The sequence below is a fragment of the Lolium perenne genome, chromosome 4 (genome assembly GCF_019359855.2).
Source record: "Lolium perenne isolate Kyuss_39 chromosome 4, Kyuss_2.0, whole genome shotgun sequence".
Classification (NCBI taxonomy): Eukaryota; Viridiplantae; Streptophyta; class Magnoliopsida; order Poales; family Poaceae; genus Lolium; species Lolium perenne.
The window spans coordinates 148752802-148760516 of NC_067247.2; positions in this window are offsets into that span (position 1 = coordinate 148752802).

Consider the following 7715-nt stretch of genomic DNA (forward strand, 5'->3'; position numbering starts at 1 on the left):
AGGACTGTCTCGCGAGCTCACCTTTATTACAGCCAATTGTTCATTTGGAAAACTATCATTAACAGGAACAGGATCATAAGCAATATTTTCCAATCTAGACAAATTATCAGCAACAGGATTATCAGCACATTTCCTGTCTACAATATGTAAATCAAATTCTTGCAAAAGAAGTACCCATCTAATAAGCCTCGGCTTAGCATCTTTCTTTGTCATAAGGTATCTAATTGCAGCATGATCAGTATGAATAGTAACTTTTGAATCAACAATATAAGATCTAAATTTATCACAAGCAAAAACTACAGCTAATAATTCTTTTTCAGTTGTAGCATAATTTCTTTGAGCAGCATCAAGAGTTTTACTAGCATAATGAATAACATTCAGTTTTTTATCTACTCGCTGTCCAAGAACAGGCGCCTACAAAGAAAATCACTAGCATCACACATAATTTCAAAGGGTAAGTTCCAATCAGGAGGTTCAACTATAGGAGCAGTTGTTAAGGCTTTCTTAAGAGTTTCAAAAGCTTCCTTACAATCGTCATCAAAAACAAAAGGTACATCTTTTTGAAGAAGATTAGTAAGAGGCTTTGAAATCTTGGAGAAATCTTTAATAAATCTCCTATAAAACCCAGCATGACCAAGAACACTACGAATACCTTTAACATCCCTCGGATAGGGCATCTTCTCAATTGCTTCAACTTTAGCTCTATCAACTTCAATACCTCTCTCAGAAATTTTGTGTCCCAATACAATTCCTTCATTAACCATAAAGTGGCATTTCTCCCAATTAAGAACAAGGTTAGTTTCTTCACATCTCTGCAAAACTTTATCAAGGTTTCGCAAGCAACTATCAAAAGAATTCCCATAAACGGAAAAATCATCCATGAATACCTCTACAATACTCTCGCAAAAACCATGAAAAATAGCAGACATGCATCTTTGAAAAGTAGCAGGAGCATTACATAAACCAAAAGGCATGCGTCTATAAGCATAAGTTCCATAGGGACAAGTAAAAGTGGTTTTCTCTTGATCTTTAGCTTTAACAGCAATTTGTGAAAACCCAGAATAACCATCAAGAAAGCAAAAATGAGTATTTTTAGACAATCTTTCTAGCATTTGATCAATAAATGGTAAAGGGTAATGATCTTTCTTAGTAACTTTATTAACTTTTCGAAAATCGATGCACATTCTATACCCTACAACTACTCTTTGAGGGATGAGCTCATCATTATCATTAGGCACAACAGTCATACCTCCTTTCTTGGGAACGCAGTGCACAGGACTAACCCATCTACTATCAGCAATAGGATATATAATACCAGCTTCAAGAAGTCGTAATACCTCATTCCTTACCACTTCCTTCATCTTTGGAATTAGACGACGCTGATGTTCAACAACAGGCTTTGCATCATCTTCCATATTAATAGCATGTTGGCAAATAGAAGGAGAAATCCCTTTCAAATCATCAAGAGTGTAGCCAATAGCTCCTCGGTGCTTCTTCAATATTTCCAATAACCTTTCTTCCTCAATCTCTGAAAGCTTAGAACTAATAATAACAGGATATATTTTCTTATCATCAATATGAGCATATTTAAGATTATCAGGTAAAGGCTTTAAATCAAAAACAGGATCTTCCTTTGGTGGCGGTGTTGTACCCAAATCTTCCACCGGTAAATCATGCTTGAGAATAGGTTGGCGAAGAAAAATTTCCTCAAGCTCATCTCTTTCTTTCCTAAAAATTTCACTCTCGCTATCCTCCAAATGTTGCTGCAAAGGATTGTTAGGAACAAGAACAATAGATGCACATTGCTCCATTTTAAAATCATTACTAGGCAAATCAGCTTTATAAGGAGTTTTAGTAAATTTAGAGAAGTTAAACTCATAAGATTCACCAGAAAATTTAGTCAAAATTTTCTCTTTCTTGCAATCTATAATAGCTCCACAAGTATTTAGAAAAGGTCTACCAAAAATAATAGGACAATAATCACTAGCAGCAGAACCAAGTACCAAAAAGTCAGCAGGATATTTAATCTTACCGCATAAAACTTCCACATCTCGAACAATACCAATTGGAGAAATAGTTTCTCTATTAGCCAGCTGAATAACCACATCAATATCTTCAAGTTCACAAGAATCAATTTCGTGCATAATCTCCGTGTAAAGCTCATACGGAATAGCACTAACACTTGCACCAATATCACATAATCCATAATAGCAATGATCACCAATTCTAACAGATAGCATAGGAATACTAGCTTGTTTGGGTTTATTAGGATGCGAAACAATATTAGAAGCATCTTCACAGAAAATAATATGACCATCCTCCACATTTTCAGTCACAAGATCTTTAACTATTGCAACAGCAGGTTCAACTTTTATTTGTTCTTCAGGTTCTACAGGTTTCTTTTCACTTTTATGAACCGCACTATTTATAATAGAATACTCCTTCATTTTAGCAGGGAAAGGAGTTTTTTCAATATAAGCTTCAGGAATAACATGATCAGCAGTTTCAACTACAACGCATTCATTAATAGATGAATCAATTTTATCTTTATACGGTTCATGATACTTATCAAAGTTCTTCTTTGGCAATTCATAATGAGAGGCAAAAGCTTTATAAAGATTTACAGCAACTTGAGAATCAAGACCATATGTAGCACTCATATTACGAAATTTATCAGTATCCATAAAAGCTTCAATGCATTTATAATCATAAATTATACCTGATTCTCTATCCTTGTCGTTCTCCCAACCTTCAGTATTTTCTTGGATTCGATCAAGAAGGTCCCTTTTAAACTCTTCTTTGTTGCGTGTAAATGATCCAGAACAAGAAGTATCCAGCAAGGTCTTGTCTTGAAAAGAAAGTCTTGCATAGAAATTATCAATAATAACATTACCAGGAAGCTCATGAATGGGGCATTTGAGCATTAAAGACTTCAATCTCCCCCAAGCTTGGGCAATACTCTCTCCATCATGAGGCCAAAAATTATATATGCGATTCCGATCCTTATGAATTTCACTTGGAGGATAGAACTTAGAATAAAACCGGGGCACAATATCATTCCATTCAAGAGAATCCCCATTATCCAGTAATTTATACCAATGCGCCGCTTTACCAGACAGCGATAAAGAGAATAGTTTCTTCCTCACTTCATCCATAGCAATACCTGCACATTTGAATAACCCGCATAATTCATGCAAAAACAGTAAATGATCACCGGGGTGGACAGTTCCATCCCCTTCATAGCGGTTATCCATAACACGTTCAATAATTTTCATAGGTATTTTATATGGTATTACTTCCTCACCTGGCTCCTCATCCACTACCGTTGCAGTAGTAGTAGATTTCCCAAATAAAAATTGAAGAGAAGATCTCTCCATAATGACTTATAGCAGCAGGCAGAAATAAAATCAGCACAACAGTAAAGGTTTTCCTTACCAATTCCACTTACCAATAGCGCTTCACTCCCCGGCAACGGCGCCAGAAAATAGTCTTGATGACCCACAAGTATAGGGGGTGTATCGTAGTATCTTCGATAAGTAAGAATGTCGATCCCAACGAGGAGCAGAAGGTGTTGACAAGCAGTTTCGATGAAGGATTCACTGTAAATGCTCACAAACAAGTATTCAGGGGGCTTTGATGTAACAGTTGAATAAAGTACGAGTAAGTAAAGTGCGAGAGTAATAATTGCAGCGAGTGGCCCAATCCTTTTTAGCACAAAGGACAAGCCGGTTTGTTTACTTATAATGACCAAACGTTCTCGAGGACACACGGGATTTTAGTCTAGTGCTTTCGCTACATACAGCTAAATAATCTTCATTGTTATGATAAGTGTTGTGTGGGTGAACCTATGCTAATGTACCGCCCTTCCTAGGACTAATACATACTTGTAATTATACCCCTTGCAAGCATCCGCAACTACAAGAAAGTAATTAAGAATAAATCTAACCACAGCCTTAAACTCTGAGATCCTGCTATCCCTCCTGCATCGATATACCAACGGGGGTTTAGGTTTCTGTCACTCCGGCAACCCCGCAATTAGCAAACGAATACAAGATGCATTCCCCTAGGCCCATAAATGGTGAAGTGTCATGTAGTCGACGTTCACATGACACCACTAGAAGAATAACACCACAACTTAAATATCACACCATTGAATATTACTCAACCATAATTCACTACTAACATTTAGACTTCACCCATGTCCTCAAGAACTAAACGAACTACTCACGAGACATCATATGGAACATGATCAGAGGTGATATGATGACGAATAACAATCTGAACATAAACTTGGTTCAATGGTTTCACTCAATAGCATCAACAACAAGTAGAGATCGATACCGGGAGAGTTTCCCCTATCAAACAATCAAGATCAAACCCAAATTGCTACGGCGGTGACGGTGTCCAGCGGTGATGACGGCGGTGATGATGGTGGAGATGATGATGATGGTGATGGCGATGATGTCCAGCTCGATGACGGTGACGATGGCGTCGATTTCCCCCTCCCGGAGGGAATTTCCCCGGCGGATTCCTGCCCGCCGGAGAGCTCTTTTCTCTCTGGTGTTCTCCGCCCCGCAGAGGCGGCTGTAACTCTTCGTGAGGTACCCTCTGTGGCTTAGGTTTTCGGGACGAAGGATTTCGCGAAGAAAAGGAGGCGAAAGGGGTCATGGGCCCCCCAGACCACATGGCGGCGTGGCCAGGGCATGGGCCGCGCCGCCCTAGGGTGTGGGCCCACCCTGGGTCCTCCTGGCCCCTCCTTCTGGCTTCCTTCGTCATCTTGAAAAATAGGATTTTTGCTATAATTTTCTCCCACAGTTGATCTTCCGAAATATTGCGTTCTGACGGTGCTTTTTCCAGCAGAATCCTGGCTCCGGTGCTTGATCCTCCAATAATGATGAAACATGCAAAATAGATGAAATAACATAAGTATTGTGTCCCAATATGAAATATATCAATGAATAACAGCAAATTATGATATAAAATAGTGATGCAAATTGGACGTATCATTGGGTCAGCCGTCTGCGCGAGATGGGGCATGTCCGTGCCTTGGAATGGAACCAGGAAGATATGGGGAGCGGTTTGGCGGCGAGGGGCGACGTGGGAGGCGGCCGGAGTTGCCCTGCCGACGGCGGCGGGGGTGTGGTGGAGAGGAACCCTAGCGGTTTCTTCTCAGGGGAGAGGACTGAGGCCAGCGCTCGGGTCGCGTTCCATAGGAAAACGATTCGGCCAGAACAACAGGCTAGCGCAGTGGCATTTCAACATAAATAGAGTGAAAATTAGGGGCATCACTATGTACCGTTTCGGCTGGGCTCGGGAAGCTGCAGGAAGCTGGGGGTACCTGGCTTCCCCCCACTACACAGGAAAGGCCAGAAACGGTTGTCCCCCAAAACGGCTTAAAATCCAGTTCTTTTGGGTTTTAGCTTATTTCCACCATTAAGCTGTCCAAAAGCTTCAAAAGAACTGGGCCTTATTGATGCTTGTCTTGAAGTACTATTCATGAAAAGTCTCTGCTATATGATTCATTTGTTTACTCATTGTCTTTATCATTGTCTTGGATCACTGCATTCATTACATATGTTTACAATAGTATGATCAAGGTTATGATGGCATGTCACTCCAGAAATTATCTTTGTTATCGTTTACCTGCTCGGGACGAGCAGAAACTAAGCTTGGGGATGCTGATACGTCTCCGACGTATCGATAATTTCTTATGTTCCATGCCACATTATTGATGATATCTACATGTTTCATGCATACTTTATGTCATATTTATGCATTTTCCGGAACTAACCCATTGACGAGATGCCGAAGTGCCAGTTCCTGTTTTCTGCTGTTTTTGGTTTCAGAAATCCTAGTAAGGAAATATTCTCGGAATCGGACGAAATCAACGCCCAGCATCTTAGGATTGCATGAAGCTTCCAGAACACCCGAGAGCCGCCAGAGAGGGGGCACAGGGGGCCCACACATGGTGGCGGCGCGGCCCAGGGGGGAGCGCCGCCCTAGTGTCTGGTGGCCCCAGACCCCTTCTGACGCCGCCTCTTCGCCTATAAGAAGCCCCTCAACCTAAAACATCGACACGGAAAAGCCATGGTACGAGAAACCTTCCAGAGCCGCCGCCATCGCGAAGCCAAGATCTGGGGGACAGGAGTCTCTGTTTCGGCACGCCGCCGGGACGGGGAAGTGCCCCCGGAAGGCTCCTCCATCGACACCGCTGCCATCTCCACCGCCATCTTCATCACCGCTGCTGTCTCCCATGAGGAGGGAGTAGTTCTCCATCGAGGCTAAGGGCTGTACCGGTAGCTATGTGGTTAATCTCTCTCCCTATGTACTTCAATACAATAATCTCATGAGCTGCCTTACATGATTGAGATTCATATGATGATGCTTGTAATCTAGATGTCATTATGCTAGTCAAGTGGATTTTACTTATGTGATCTCCGGAGACTCCTTGTCCCACGTGTGTAAAGGTGACAGTGTGTGCACCGTGTGGGTCTCTTAGGCTATATTTCACAGAATACTTATTCACTATTATGAATGGCATAGTGAAGTGCTTATTTATATCTCTTTATGATTGCAATGTGTTTTGTATCACAATATATCTGTGTGCTACTCTAGTGATGTTATTAAAGTAGTTTATTCCTCATGCACGGTGTAATGGTGATAGTGTGTGCATCGTGTAGTACTTGGCGTAGGCTATGATTGTGATCTCTTGTAGATTATGAAGTTAACTATTGCTATGATAGTATTGATGTGATCTATGCCTCCTTTCGTAGCGTGAAGGTGACAGTGTGCATGCTATGTTAGTACTTGGTTTGGTTATGTTGATATGTCATGCACTCTAAGGTTACTTAAACATGAATATCGAATATTGTGGAGCTTGTTAACTCCGGCATTGAGGGTTCGTGTAATCCTACACAATTAGTGGTGTTCATCATCCAACAAGAGGGTGTAGAGTCTAGCATCTATTTATTTATTCTGTTATGTGATCAATGTTGAGAGTGTCCACTAGTGAAAGTATGATCCCTAGGCCTTGTTCCTAAATACTGCTATCGCTGCTTGTTTACTGTTTTACTGCATTTGTACTGTCTGCAATATTACCGCCATCAACCACACGCCAGTCCTGGACAGCAAAGCACTTTTCTGGTGCCTTTGCTACTGCTCATATTTATTCATACCACCTGTATTTCACTATCTCTTCGCCGAACTAGTGCACCTATTAGGTGTGTTGGGGACACAAGAGACTTCTTGCTTTGTGATTGCAGGGTTGCTTGAGAGGGATATCTTTGACCTCTTCCTCCCTGAGTTCGATAAACCTTGGGTGATCCACTTAAGGGAAACTTGCTGCTGTTCTACAAACCTCTGCTCTTGGAGGCCCAACACTGTCTACAAGAATAGAAGCACCCGTAGACATCACATGTCTTTAACAAAAATTAAAGACAACCATTAGGCTCCTGCCGGTTGCCATAATACAATAATGAACATCTCATACATCAAATATAATCATCATCACATGGCCATATCACATCACCAAACCCTGCAAAAACAAGTTAGACGCCTCTAATTTGGTTTGCATATTTTACGTGGTTTAGGGTTTTCGAGTAAGATCCAATCTACCTACGAACATGAACCACAACGGTGATACCAGTGTTATCAATAGAAAGAGCAAATTGAATCTTCACTATGGTGGGAGAGACAGACACCCGCAAAGCCACTTA